Source organism: Gopherus evgoodei, chromosome 5, assembly GCF_007399415.2.
Source record: "Gopherus evgoodei ecotype Sinaloan lineage chromosome 5, rGopEvg1_v1.p, whole genome shotgun sequence".
Lineage (NCBI taxonomy): Eukaryota > Metazoa > Chordata > Testudines > Testudinidae > Gopherus > Gopherus evgoodei.
In genome coordinates this window covers 106,126,431-106,141,886 of record NC_044326.1, presented here as the reverse complement: position 1 = coordinate 106,141,886, position 15,456 = coordinate 106,126,431, and the positions used below count along the sequence as shown (strand labels likewise).

Genomic DNA, 15,456 nt, shown 5'->3' with positions numbered 1-15,456 from the left:
AGGCCAGGTGCACAGATGAATTAACTTTGATATCATTCACTGGTATGCTACACCATATGTGGTATTTTTAATTACCATTAATAATTATTACTGAGATAAATAAATCTGAAATACTTACTGGGTTAAGAACAATTGGAAAGAAAAGTTCCCCTCCCTGGATGCTTCTGTCTAGTTCTTTTGGACCACCAACGTATTCTTTGTGGATATCACATGTGTGAACGGATCATAAGTTTGTTAGGGAAGTACCTGAAGAAATAGCAATGAAAATCTATAAATGCATGTAAATTTAGGACTGAATCAGTCTACAACAGCATCCCTAATTTCCCCAGAACTCTCCCCTGGTGTTTTTAAGAAATGGATAATCGGGATTTAAAAGCCATTATGGGTAGTTAAGCATATTTGGACTGGATTCACCTTTTGAGGTAAAAAGGTATAAATTGCAACCTCCTGAACCCACAAAGGCAGCTGCACCAGTGAGGATTCCCAAATGTGGAGAACAGTTTGCAGTACTGCCAACTTTGGGACTACCCGGGGGGGGGCAAGTGGGGCAATTTGCCCTGGGCCCCACAGTAGAACCCACGAGAGTTTTCCGGGGCCCCTGGAGCGGGGTCCTTCACTCGCTCTGGGGGCCCTGGAAAACTCTTGCAGGGCTCAGCCCCTGGAAAACTCTTGCAGGGCTCAGGCCCCCGGAGCTTCTTCCGCTCCATATCTTTGGCAACAATTTGGAGGGGAGAGGTCCTTCTGCTCCGGGACTCACTGCCAAAGTGCCCCGAAGACCCATGGCGGGAGGTCCTTCCGCCCCGGGACCTACCGCCGAAGTGCCAGGTCTTCGGCGGCAATTTGGCAGCGGAGGCTGCCCATCGGTGAATCCTCTGGGGGGCCCTGCCCAACTTCAGGGGGTCCAACCAGGGTGCAGCATTTTTAATTTATGTCTGAGCCACCACATAAGGCTACCTAGAGTATGTACTAAATCATTGTCACTTGTGCATACCTATCTCTATACCATGCCAGATAGCTTGCACTAACTATCAATGAAAGGCAGACTTTAGTTTCCTTCAGTGCAATGAATCATGTCCATTTGTATATAACAAAAGTTATTTTTAAATGGCTATTTCCCATACTGTATGTGAAAGATACATGGCAAAGATAGAGCAAAGGGAGAAGAACTGCACAATCATCCCATAATATTAATGATTCAGGAAAATGCTGAAAAGATAATGAAAAATTTCTAATCAAGAAAACATGTCAACATGTGAAAAAACTATATACATATGTAGAGATAATTAACCATGATGCCATTGTGGATAAAACCTTGTCTGTGCTTGTCATAAACAGATAATTAAGGGTTAATACCTCTTTTACCTGTAAAGGGTTAAGAAGTTCACCTAGCCTAGCTGACACCTGACCAGAGGAACCAATGGGGAACAAGATGTTTCACAAGGAAGGAGGGAAGTTTTCCTTTGTTTTTAGAGTTTCAGTTTCAGCCAGAGTGAAAAAGATCAAGGAACCAGCCTCTTATTAGAGTAGTAAGTTTTAGAAAGGGATAAATAGGTTTATGTTTATTTTCTTTGTAACTTGTCTTGGTACCATTAAGGGAATCATCAAAATTGGGTATTTGGGTATTTTTTTTGTGTAACTAAATTTGTGCCCAGGGGAACATCCTGTGTTTTGAATCTGTGTCTGTGGGAGTAGCTGGTATGCTAATCTCTCCCAGAGGGTTTTCTTTTACCTTTCTTTTCTTTAATTAAAAGCCTTTTTAAATACCTGATTGATTTTTCCTTGTTTTGAGATCCAAGGGAGTTGGATCTGGATTCACCAGGAGTTGGTGGGAGAAAGGAGGGGGGAATGGTTAATTTTTCCTTGATTTAAGATCCAAGGGGTTTGGGTCTGTGTCCACCTGGGAACTGGTGAATTCCCTCAAGACTACCCAGGGGAAAAGGTAGTGCTTGGAGGTGGTGGCAGCGATACCAGATCTAAGCTGGTAATTAAGCTTAGAAGTGTCCATGCAGGTCCCCGTATCTCTACCCTAAAGTTCAGAGTAGGGAAGGAACCTTGACATGGTGAACAATGGTAAGGGATTTTTAGGAACCAAAAGCCAGGGTTTTTTTTCCTCCTTTGAGATGCTGGGGAAGCAGTGAAGGAGAGATACCCTGAAGGCAAACAGATAAAGGTTTTTCTAACAAGGCTTTGTTAGAAAGGATTTCCAGCTGGGCTTAGCTGGAGGGTAATTAACAGTTTGCAAAAGACAAGTTGCAAACCAGTTTTTCTGGTCTCTTCTCATTCTGAGGAGTCCAGTTAAAATCTGTGGGTTGGTTTGTTTGTTTGTTTTTTACCTCGCAAACCAAGATAGCTCACGCAGAGCAGGGAAACATGTCAAGCAAAGAAAAAAAAAACATACTACAGGAGCTGGAATTAGCCAAACTCCGGGCTGAGGAGATCCAAAAGGAACATGACAGACAGATGGTCAGAGAGTTTTCTTTTACCTTTCTTTTCTTTAATTAAAAGCCTTCTTTTTAAATACCTGATTGATTTTTTCCTTGTTTTAAGATCCAAGGGAGTTGGATCTGGATCCACCAGGAGTTGGTGGGAAAAAGGAGGGGGGATGGTTAATTTCTCCTTGATTTAAGATCCAAGGGGTTTGGGTCTGTGTCCACAAGGGAATTGGTGAAGTCCCTCACAACAATCCAAAGGAAAAGATAGTGCTTGGGGGTGGTGGCAGTGATACCAGATCTAAGCTGGTAATTAAGCTTAGAAGTGTCCATGCAGGTCGTCACATCTGTACCCTAAAGTTCAGAGTAAGGAAGGAACCTTGACAGTGCTGTTCTGGTTTCAGATGCAGACACTCTTCTGTACCGTGACTTTGATACCCCCAACTTTCTTCCAGGTCTTGTAAAGCTGAACTTGTACAGGGTAGACCTCAATGTCATGTGGAGCAACCACATAGCAAATCTCAGTCGGAATACCATGTTCCTGAAATATACAGCAAACAGTTAGCTGAACTCTTTCAAGATCCCTTGTTTGCTTCCATTATCAGATGGCTCTGGGAAAATCATTACTCAACAGTTACAGTTCCTGACAGAACCAAGGGCTCCAGGAATCCCTGAGAGCGGTAAGATCCACATGTCAGCCCTCTATACAACCTCAGTCTTCTTCATTCTTTCTAAGTCAGCCTCAAAATGTCCATTTCCTCTTCTCTGGGTTTGTATAAAAAAATTTTATTTGTGCCACCCTCTGACTGCAATATTCCCAAGTCCTCTTTTGCAAAGGTCAAATAATGATTAGAACTAATAAAAACATTAGCTGTGTTGTCATTGGAATTTGAGGTATACGATTTTCTAGATGACAAGACAGACCAATAAATCACTATATAAAAGAGAATATAGTTTGATATATAAAACCAAACTCCCAACAACCCCACAGCAGATCTAGATTCTCAGCTGCTTCCAGACTCTGCAGGGGGCAGCAGACTAAGTGAGCTTTAAGGCAGGTGATGATTCCCCAATTCTCTGTTGGTTTCAGCTTTGAATGTAAGTTAGGAAAGCCTTGAGGGTTCTCCAAAATATGGCAGCTTGCTATTATCCCAAGGGACCATCAGCACTACATCTCCTCAACACCCACTCTGATACACCCCTTGTTCAGGCAGCTGTGAGGAAGAAAATGTAGAAGCCTGCTCTACATTCACTAGGGACTCCCCTATATCCAGGTGGATCATATGTATAGTATGGCAGACACATCTGGTGCTGTCCAATGTATCTAATACTTTACTCCCATAAGAACTGCCAAAGTGCTGTCACCCACAAAAGGCTTCAGCAGAGAATAACAGTGAAGAAGTTAATCTGATAATAATAATAATAATAATAAAAAAACATAATGGGGCTGATTCTGAGGTGTAAACTGAAAAACACCTCTTCAAAAGCCTGGATATTACAAATGCATCTCTTCATTAGGAGCTATAAAAGAAGTAAAGCATTTTAAGTACACACACACTTCCCTCAAAAATGTGGTTAGAAAAAAAGTTCCCTAAAATCAATTCTGAAAAACTTGTTACTCAGAGAATTCTTTGACTTTTGTCATGATTACATTTCAGTATGTCTTTCACTTGTAAAATAAGACAAATAACTGATTTATTGTTATGGAACTGGGGATAGCCGACACAACAATGTGTAATATTGTAATGCAAAGACCAAAAATGCTAGATATTTCTAAAAAAAATCGAAAAATATAATAAAGAGATTGTGGAAACAGCTTACCTGAAGCACTGGAAAAATTCTTGCTGCCCATAATTAGTACCACTTTCCCTCTCCTGTTGTTTTCAGCCTCTGCCTCATTTCCCATTCCATTCACTCATTACTGGGATCCTCAGAGCTGAGTAAACTTGACGCACTAAGCATCCGTAGTGTACAGGATCTGTTCACACGAGAGTATTTCTGAATCTTTATATGAAAAAGATATACATTTTGTATGACTGGTCTGAAAGCAACAAATGCTTTCCGAATGCTTTGTATTCAGTGCTCTGAGGACTGCAAATTTCTCCTTCTTTAAAAGAAAAGGATAACAGAACTGAGGCCACGTCTACACTACAGCATAAAATCGAAATTATTAAAACCGGTTTTATAAAACTGGTTTTATAAAATCGATTTTACGCGTCCACACTAGGGCACATTAATTCGGTGGTGTGCGTCCATGGTCCTAGGCTACCATCGATTTCCGAAGCGGTGCACTCTGGGTAGCTCAGTAAAAGAATGAGACCAATAACTTCAATTTCCGTCTACACTAAGCCTAAATCGATATAGTAGTATTGATTTTAGGGTTACTCCTCTCGTTGGGGAGGAGTACAGAAATCGATTTTAAGAGCCCTTAAAATCGATTTAAAGAGCCTTGTAGTGTGGATGGGTACAGCATTAAATCGATTTAATGCTGTTTAAATCGATTTAACGCTGTAGTGTGGACCAGGCCTGAGTCATAGTAACCTGAGCCAACAGCTGCAATCAGATCCTGAGCACCTGAATCTTCTTTAAACTAAGGATCTAGTAATGTAAGCAGGTATTCACATGGGCCTAGTGTGGCTGTTTGGCATCCATCACATTGTTCACTCTGCTTGTTTGTTATGTCTCTTTACCCCACCCTTTGCCTATCTTCTGATGAAGTGGTTTTAGCCCACGAAAGCTTATGACCAAATAAATGTGTTAGTAATATTACAGATGATGTAAGTTTCCGAGTAATTTATTGCAACATCTTCAGCCTGATTCATGCTCTTATTTATACCATTTTTACACTGGTGTAAAATGGTGTAAAACCATTACACTTAGTGGAGTTATTCCTGATTTTAACTGGTGTGAGAACAGAATCAATCCAGTCTTGTTCTGTTAGGGAGCTTCTGACAACAGGAATGGTCACTATGAAGCTGAACATATAGACTATGGATTCTTTATTCCTTTGATGTATTTAATACTAACATGAATATATTAGTGTTCACAATAAAATGTAGATATTGCCATCATGTTATTATATCCAGGTTGTCATGGTACAATTCCCCACTCTGAACCTTAGTGTCCAAAAGATGGGTACCAGCATGAATTCCTCTAAGCTCAATTACCAGCTTAGAACCTGTACCACTGCCACCAACCAGGAATTCCAGTGCCTGGTACACTCTGGTCCCCCCAAAACCTTGCCCAGGAATCCCCAAGACCCAGACCCTCTGGATCTTACCACAAGGAAAGAAAACCCTTTCCCTCACCGTTGCCTCTCCCAGGCTTCCCCGCCCTGGGTTACCCTGGAAGATCACTGTGATTCAAAACTCCTTGAATCTTTAAACAGAGAGGACAATTCACCTTCCTCCCTCCTTCTCTTTCCCCCTCCCAGACTCTTCCTGAGAGAGAAAGTAATCCTGACACAGAGCGAAATTAGCCTCTCTCTCCCCCTTCCTTCCTTTCTCCCCACCAATTCCCTGGTGAATCCAGACCCAGTCCCCTGGGGTCTTACCAGAATAAAAAAAAAAAAACAATCAGGTTCTTAAACAAGAAACTTTTAAGAGAGAAAAACAGTAAAAATTATCTTTGTAAATTTAAAATGGAATAAATACAGGGTCTTTCAGCTATAGACACTGGGAATACCCTCCAAGCCTAAGTATACGAGAACAAATTCAAATCTTTTCAGCAAAATACCAATTTGAACTCCTTTCAGCCATATACACATTTGCAAATAAAGAAAGCAAACATAAGCCTAACTTGCTTTATCTGCCTAGTACTTACTATTCTAGATCTATAAGAATCTGTGTCAGGGAGACTGGAGAAAAACCTGGTTGCACGTGTTGTCCCTCTGAGCCCCCAGAGTGAACAACAACCAAAACTAACAGCACACACAAAAACTTCCCTCCCTCAAGATTTGAAAGTATCCTGTCCTCTGATTGGCCCTCTGATCAGGTGACAGCCAGGCTCACTGTTCTTGTTAACTCTTTTCAGGCAAAGAGATATGAAGCACTTCTGTTCTATTAACTCTTACTATCTGTCTATGACACAGGCAAAGAAAATAGATTAGTTCATGAAACTGCTCTGTCCCCTGTACCTCTTCTGTATAAACTCCGTTTCACCACCCAAAAAAGGTCTCCAACCACGTCTCCATTAGATAAACCTGGCTACTCAGATTCTTCCCTTGAAATAATTTCATATATTTCATTAAAATTTTTCTAATGTTACAGTCACAGCTAAATCACTGGGGACACAGGAATCCAAGAGTAGAAATAAATATCTTTCCCTCTTTAATAATGACATCACATGTGGCTTACTTCAGAGATTAGCAGTGAGGCAAATGTTATTCAATATATTTATTAATAACCTGAAAGATAAATTTGGTGGTGAGGTGATGAAATGTGCTGGTGACATTGCTTTATTCAGGTTAGTGCAAATTTCAGGATTATGAGGAATCTTAAAAGGATTTCATAAAAAGGGCTCTCTGTATTAAATCTGCTGTAATTTTGTCCAGTGACAATAAGAGCAAATTAATTCATATTGAAAAAACAATTTGAACTTTTCACATACATTAGGTGAAACTTCTAGGTTATGGATCTAGGAATCACTGCTGAAAACTCAGTGAGATCACTGCTCCATTGTAGGGAAGCAGGCTAATAGTGTGTTTCTGTGGGTTAATAAAGGGTGAGATAGTATAAATCAATGATCCTTGCTCACCTTTGAAACAGCATTCAATTTTGTTCATCACACCTGAAAGATCATTTTATTTTTTCATCTCTTAGCTTTTTCTATTTCACCTATGTCTGTAATGGGATATGGGCAAACAGTAGCTGAAATAGAAAAGTTCCAGAGATGGAAAAATAAAATGATTAACGGCATGGGGTAGGAGAGAGATGAAAAAATGCTCCTATGAGTTACCCTGCTGCAAAGAGAAAGCAGGAACATGAAAAGGATATACAAAACAATAAATGGCATAGGAAAAGGCAACTGAGCTCCCATATGCACTCTGTCCGAACGCAAGAGTGAGTGGGGAAAATAATATGACTATAATGGAATAAGTATTTTATAGTGTCCAATTAACCTTTGGAATTCATTTACTTGGGAAATTATTTAGGCAAATACTTGAACACCACTTTTAAAAGGATGAGACATTTATAAGAACCTAACAATTGTTGCTTCACTGGGCAAGTCAGAAAGTTGTTTATCTAAAGATAAGTGACATGTCTCCCTCTCAAAGTATCAGTTACAGCCTGACAATTTTCAGACCTAAAACTCTCATTTGCCTTTTGTATTTTGAAATCTTTTCTCCGGTTCAGGCAGGTAGAGGCCGAGACTCCAGTGAATTTATTTTTTAATTTTGCAGCTTGACATTCTATATGGCTCACAAGTGAAGATGATTTGAATATTTTGTTATAGACTTGGAAGAAATGAGACCAATAGAATAGTACAAGGTCTCCTGGACTGCGTGAGGAAAGCTGGGTAAAAGGAGTTTGTAAACAGAGCTGGCTGAAAAAATGATACAAAAAAATTAATCCAGCTCTATCAAGGTGCTATAATTTGATGGTGTCTTCTCCAGCTATAGTTGGGCCAAAACAACACATCAACCTCAGGTCCTCTCTAGAACCCATTTGCCTGATCTTGCAAAGTCTATTAGATTTACTATTATGATATTTGCCCCATTTTACAGATAAGACAACTAAGTATGAGAAGGGATAAGTGTCATGGTTAGAATTCTAGAGCAAGTCAGTAAAAGATCTAGGATCAGAACCTGGATCTCCTGAGTCCCAGACCTATGCCTAAACAACTAGAAGAATGCAGCACTGAAAAGTACATATTCTCTAAGATCTTTAGTTTTCTCCATCTGTAAAATGGGGCTTACAATAACTATTTACTAGGAATAATATCAATCTTCTGAATTTTCACTGGCAAATCCTTCCCCACTCCTTGACTGGCACATTCACACTGGCACATTCACTGGCCAGTCACTTTTTGGCCTTAATGTCAGAGTAGATAAACATAGAAGTAAGGGCATCAGGATCAGGACCGGCGCTAGGGGTTTTAGTGCCCTAGGCACACGGCAATTTCGCCGCCCCACGCGCTGGTCCCGGGGCTCTGGTGGAGCTGCTGCAGTTGTGGCTGCGGATAGTCGGCTGCTCCGCGGCTCTGGTGGAGCTGCAGCAGTGGTGCCTGCGGGAGGTCCACCGGAGCCGAGCGACCAGCCGACTGTCCGCAGGCACAACTGCGGCAGCTCCACCAGAGCCACGGATCAGGGGACCCTCCGCAGGCACGACCGTAGTAGGTCCACCAGAGCTGCCTGCCGCCCCCTCCGGCAAAACGCCGCTCACCAATAATCCTGGCACCCTAGGCGATTGCCTAGGCCACCTAAATGGAAGCGCCGGCCCTGATCAGGATGCATTACGTGAGCTAAGGGTCAAACATTTAATACATGGCAAACACAAAAAAATCACCTGTAGTTTCTTAAAATAGTTTCCATAATTTAGAGTGAAACTTGTAAATTTCATTGCTTCAGTTTCAATTTATTTTTCTTGTATAATATTTATTACATGATGCTTTATCATTATTAGCCAATTACCATATATGTGGGCTAGACCCTGACTGTTTTGTGACACTCTTGAAATACAAAGCAGATGTACAGTCATTTTAACCATCTCCTTGTGGATTTCCTTGGCATTGGTGATGTGAACAATTGAGAATGTCCTCCCAAAATGTCACACAGTGTTCAGGAGTTGTTGGTTGGTGTGTGTGGTTTTTATTTGTTTGGTTTTGGTTGGTTGGTTGGTTTGGGGGAGGAGGGCTTTTGTTGCTTTTGTTTATCTGTTAATGTGCTGGATTTCAATTTCAGAACTGATTATTGTATCATAATTTTAAGAGAAAATTCTCAGATCAAGCAATCAATGAAAAAGTATGAACTCCTCAGAAAAAGAAAGCACTACTTGAAGATCATATAAAACTGTGTGATCTCTCTAGCTTTTTGTCATAGTATTAATATGGTAAATATAGAAAGCAAATATAGTAGATGTGAAATCTTGACTGAAAGGTAAATAAAGGTATACATGATTTCATGTTATTTTGCCTGTGTGATAGAACTTATCTTAAAATATCAGACTGAAAGTGAAATTGAGTTTCAAGCACTGCCTATGAAATAAAGTTTACAACAGAATCCAGGTGAAAATGTTATACTGCCCATGTAAAAATCTCCCTTAAAAATATTTTAATTTTAATTCTTAAGGTACCTACATTCATACCTTTATTTGTTACAAAAGAGAGGCTATATGGTGTACATTTTATTCATCTGAGCCCTATCTCATGTGAATAGTTCTATTAACTTCAATTAAGCTACACAGTGAGTAAAGGTTGCAACAAAGTCCAGATTAGTAAGCATACTTTAACAAATTTCCAAGCATAAAAAAATCCATCTCTTGATCAATATAGTTTTATTTTAGCTTTTCATTACATCAACACTGATAACAGAAAATTAAAGGAATAGGTAGGAGATAGATCATATTTGCTACCGAAAATTTACCAGTATCTGTATCTGCTTCACAGAGAATAACTGGGACGTTCTGGGGTCGTGTGATCAAACTTCCAATTTAAATATACTGCTGCGAGTGGGCAGAAGTCAAGAGTTCTAGTTTTCCCAGTCACTGTCATCATCTTGGACCAGGGACCATATCACCACCCCAGTGCCTGCCTGGCTTTGCCCCATGCATAACTTGTGTGCAGCTGCAGCCGCTACGAGTCTTACACTGCTGAGAAAGACCTTGTTCTACTCAATCCATTTCATGGCAATAAAACAGAAGCATATTTTCTTAATAAATAAATGACAATGAAGAAATCACAAGGAAAGGACTTTGAGCTTCATCCTAGCTAAGATTTCTCATGTAGATAATATTTGCATCATCATATTACAATCACCCAGAGCATTTTTATCCATCACTGTTTTAATCAAGATTAATCTACAGAGCTTTTTTCACCAGATAATTCCATTGCTGGTCTCAAAACAGAATATACAAAGTAATTTACATTAATAAACCACAACCTGACCATTTAAACAGACTTTCTACTTAGAAATGAAAGCAGGAAAATATCAAGTGTTGCCTTTCTGTTCTAACTTCAGCAGAAATTATAAAACTGTTTCCAAAACATCCAATTTAAAAGCTGTAAAAATAATTTAACTGCACAGGTTTTGAAAATGAGCAAGCTACCTAAATGACTTTATTGGTACCACAGTATTCTACAACAAGGCTAAGGGAGATTGCAAGAAAAATAATAATAAACAATAATAATAATAAAAAAACCACTGAATTTCATTCCTCAAGCCACACAACTGTGAAATGTGTGGGGAATTCTTTGAATTGGTGGAACAAGACAGCTAAGGGTATATTTAATCACTTTCCAATTTTGGCTGCTACATCATTTGTATCTTGAGGCACTGCCTTGGAGACAGATCGTTAGTGACCCTAATGAAGGTGTGGGAATGGAGAGCACATAAGGATCAAAGCATGATAGGAGACCCTCAAACTGCCCCTCCTTGTGTTCCCCAGGAGTGCACATTATCCCATGGTCATGCTTCCCTTTAACACTGCCACAGGTTAGCGCTTAGCATTGATACAGTAATCTAGAAAAGGGATTCCAAAAGAATATACTCTTATGCAAAGTAGATGAAAAAAACTGAAGGCCAAGAGGGACCATTAGATCAGTGCTTCTCAACTAGGGGTATGTGTACCTCTCAGAGTATGTAGAGGTCTTCTAGGTAGGATATCTACTCATCTAATTGTTTGCCTAGTTTTACCACAGTCTACATAAAAAGCACTAGCGAAGTCAGTACAAACTAAAATTTCATGCAGACTTGTTTATACTGTTCTACATACTATATCAGCAGTTCTAAGATTGTGGGCTAGTTTGTTTTAATGGGGTTGCAAGGGCCAGAGTTAAAGTTGCTGGGGCCAAGGGCAGAAAGTCAAAGCCTGAGGCCTGCCATGCAGGGCTGAAGCCAAAGTCTGAGTTTTAAAGTGAGGTGAAACTTGGGGTATGCATGTCAAGTCAGGCTCTTGAATGGAGTACAGTAGCCTGGAAAGGATTGCATTAGATCATCTAGGCTGACCTGTATAGCACCGGACATAAATTATTGGATTCAAAAATTCTGTGTTTAACTAAAAAGGGGATCTTCCTGAAAGGCTTTATATGAAGACAAAAACCCGATCAACGTTACAACATTTCAAATAGGTCTCTCTCACATAATCAAAAATCACATATGCTCACCTCTTTCATAGATTCTAGGGCTGGAAGGGATCTTGAGAGGTCATTGAACTCAGTCACCTGCCCTCATGGCAGGACCTAATACTGTCTACATCATCCCTGATAGACATTTATCTAATCTACTCTTAAATGTCTCCAGAGATGGAGATTCCACAACCTCCCTAAGCAGCTTATTCCAGTGTTTAACCACCTTGACAGTTAGCAACTTTTTCCTAATGTCCGACCTTGCTGCAGTTTAAGCCCATTGCTTCTTGTTCTATCCTTAGAGGCTAAGATGAACAAGTTTTCTCCCCTTTAGATACCAGAAAACTGCTATCATGTCACAGAGAATTCTTTCCTGGGTGCTGGCTGGTGAGTCTTGTCCACATGCTCAGGGTTTAACTGATCACCATATTTGGGGTTGGGAAGGAATTTTCCTCCAGGGCAGATTGGCAGAGGCCCTGGAGGTTTTTCACCTTGCTCTGCAGCATGGGGCATGGGTCACTTGCTGGAGGATTCTCTGCAGCTTGAGGTCTTCAAACCACAATTTGAGGACTTCAGTAATTCAGACATAGATTAGGGGTTTGTTACTGAAGTGAATGGGTGAGATTCTGCGGCCTGCTCTTTCAGCCTTTCTTCATAGGTCATGTTCTCAAGACCTTTAATCATTCTTGTTGCTCTTCTCTGGACCCCCTCTCCAATTTCTCCACATCTTTCTTGAAATGTGGTGCTCAGAAATGGACACAATACTCCAGTTGAGGCCTAACCAGCACAGAGTAGAGCAGAAGAATGACTTCTCATGTCTTTTCACAACACACCTGTTAATGCATCCCAAAATCATGTTTGCTTTTTTTGCAACAGCATCACACTGTTGATTCATATTTAGCTTGTGGTCCACTATAACCCCTAGATCCCTTTCTACCATACTCCTTCCTAGACAGTCTCTTCCCATTCTGTATGTGTGAAACTAATTGTTCCTTCCTAAATGGTGCACTTTACATTTGTCTTTACTAAACTTCATCCTGTTCACCTCAGACCATTTCTCCAATGTATCCAGAGCATTTTGAATGATGACCCTATCCTCCAAAGCAGTTGCAATCCCTCCCAGTTTGGTATCATCTGCAAACTTAATAAGCATACCTTCTATGCCAATATCTAAGTCATTGCTGAAGATATTGAACAGAGCAGGTCCCAAAACAGGACCACTGTAGAACCCCACTGTTATACCTTTCCAGCAGATTGACAACCATTAATAACTACTCTCTGAGTACGGTTATCCAGCCAGTTATGCGCCCACTTATAGTAGCTCCATCTAAATTGTATTTTCCTAGTTTATTGATAAGAATATCATGTGAGACCATATCAAATGCCTTACTAAAGTCTAGGTATACCACATCCACTGCTTCTCCCTTATTCGCATGACTGTCATCCGATCAAAGAAAGCTATCAGATTGGTTTAACATGATTTATCTTTACAAATCCATGCCAGCTATTCCCTATCACCTTACCACCTTTCAAGTGTTTGCAGATTATTTCCTTAATTACTTGCTCCATTATCTTCCTTGGCACAGAAGTTAAACTAACTAGTCTGTAGTTTCCTGGTTGTTTTTAGTTCCCTTTTTATAGACAGGCACTAATTTGCCCTTTCCAGTCTTCTGCATTCTCTCCTGTGTCCAATGATTTTCCAAAGATAATAGCTAGAGGCTCAGATATCTCCGTCTGTTAGCTGCTTGAGTATTCTAGGATGCATTTCATCAGGCCTGGTGACTTGCAGGCATCTAACTTTCTAAGTCATTTTTAACTTGTTCTTTTTTATTTCATCTTCTAAACGTACCCGCCTTCCCATTAGCATTCACATATGTTAGGCATTCCTTCAGACTTCTTGGTGAAGACCGAAACAAAGAAGTCATTAAGCATCTCTGTCATTTCCAAGTTTCCTGTTACTGTTTCTCCTTCCTCACTGAGCGGTGGGCCTACACTGTCCTTGGTCTTCCTCTTGCTTCTAAAGCATTGATAAAAAGTCTTCTTGTTTCCATTTATTCCTGTAGCTAGTTTAAGCTCATTCTGTGCCTTTTGCCTTTCTAATCTTGCCCCTGCATTCCTGTGTTGTTTGCTTATATTCATCCTTTTTAAATTTGTCCTAGTTTTCCATTATTTATATGACTCCTTTTTATTTTTTAGATCATGCAAGATGCTCATGGTTAAGCCAAGGTGGTTTTTTGCCACATTTTCTATCTTTCCTAGCCAGTGGAATAGCTTACTTTTGGGCCCTTAATAGTGTCCCTCTGAAATACTGCAGCTCTCCTCAGTTGTTTTTCCCCTCAGTTTTGGATTCCCATGGACCTTACCTATCAGCTTTCTAAGTTTATCAAAATCTGCCTTCCCAAAATCCATTATATCTATTTTGCTGTACTTCCCTTCTACCCTTCCTTAGAATTGTGAACTCTATGATTTCATGATCACTTCACCCAAGCTGCCTTCCACTTTCAAATTCTCAATGAGTTCCTCCCATTGTTAAAATCAAATCTAGAAGAGCTTCCCCCCATTAGCTTTTCAACCTAAAAAGTTGTCTGCAATGTAGAACAAGATGTTATTGGATAGTCTGTGCCCCTCTGTGTTATTTTCCCAACATATATCTGGATAGTTGAAGTCTCCCATCACTACCAAATCCTGGGCTTTGGATGATTTTGTTAGTTGTTTAAAAAACGTCTCATCTACCTCTTACACCTGTTAGGTGGCCTGTAGTAGGACTCCTAGCATGACATACCCTTGATTTTTACCCCTTTTAGCCTAACTCAGAGACTCTCACACTTCGTCTCCTATGTCCATCTCCATCTCAGTCCAAGTGTATAACATTATTAATATATAAGGCAACACCTCCTCCCTTCTTCCCCGTCTATCCTTCCTGAGCAAGCTGTACCCATCCATACCAACATTCCAATCGTGTGGTATTATCCCACCAAGTTTTGGTGATGCCAACAATGTCATAGTTGTATTATTTATTAGCACTTCCAGTTCTTCCTGTTATTACACATACTTCTACCATTGTATATAGGCATCTAAGATATTGATTTGATCTTACCTCCCAGTTTTGCCCTGACCCTCCTTTCTCTCTGCCATTATAGCCCACGTTCCCTCCTATTTCTGACCCATCTCCCAGGTCTCCATGTTCTCCACTTACTTGTGGTCTTTGCTCACTGTCCCCGTCGAACCTAGTTTAAAGCCCTCCTCACTAGGTTAGCCAGTTTGTGTCCAAATAGGGTATTTCCCCTCCTAGGAAGGTGAACGCCATCTCTGCCTAAAAGTCCTTCCTGGAATAGCATCCTGTGGTCAAGGAAGTCAAAGCCATCCTGGTGATATCATCTTTGCAGCCAGATATTCACCTCCATGATGCACTTGTCTCTGCTCGGTCCCCTACCTTTGACAGGAAAGACTGAAGAGAATACCCCTGTGCTCCAACATACCTTCACCCATACTCCCAGAGTCCTGTAGTCACTCTTGATCCACTTAGTGTCACACCTTGCAATATCATTTGTGCCCACATGGATGAATAGCATGGGGTAGTAGTCAGAGGGATGGATAGTCCTCGACAATGCCTCTGTAATATCTCATTATACAGGCCTCCGGCAGGCAGCATACCTCTCGAGATGAATGTCAGGGAGACAGATGAGTGCCTCCGTCCCCCTCAGCAGAGAGTGTCCAGCCACCACTACTCTACATTTCCTATTTG

General features: G+C 40.5%; 1 pseudogene; it reads right to left on the bottom strand.

The window, feature by feature from the left end:
* The window catches only part of LOC115652688, a 96,740-nt pseudogene that overhangs the window by 22,523 nt on the left and 58,761 nt on the right, over positions 1-15,456 (bottom strand).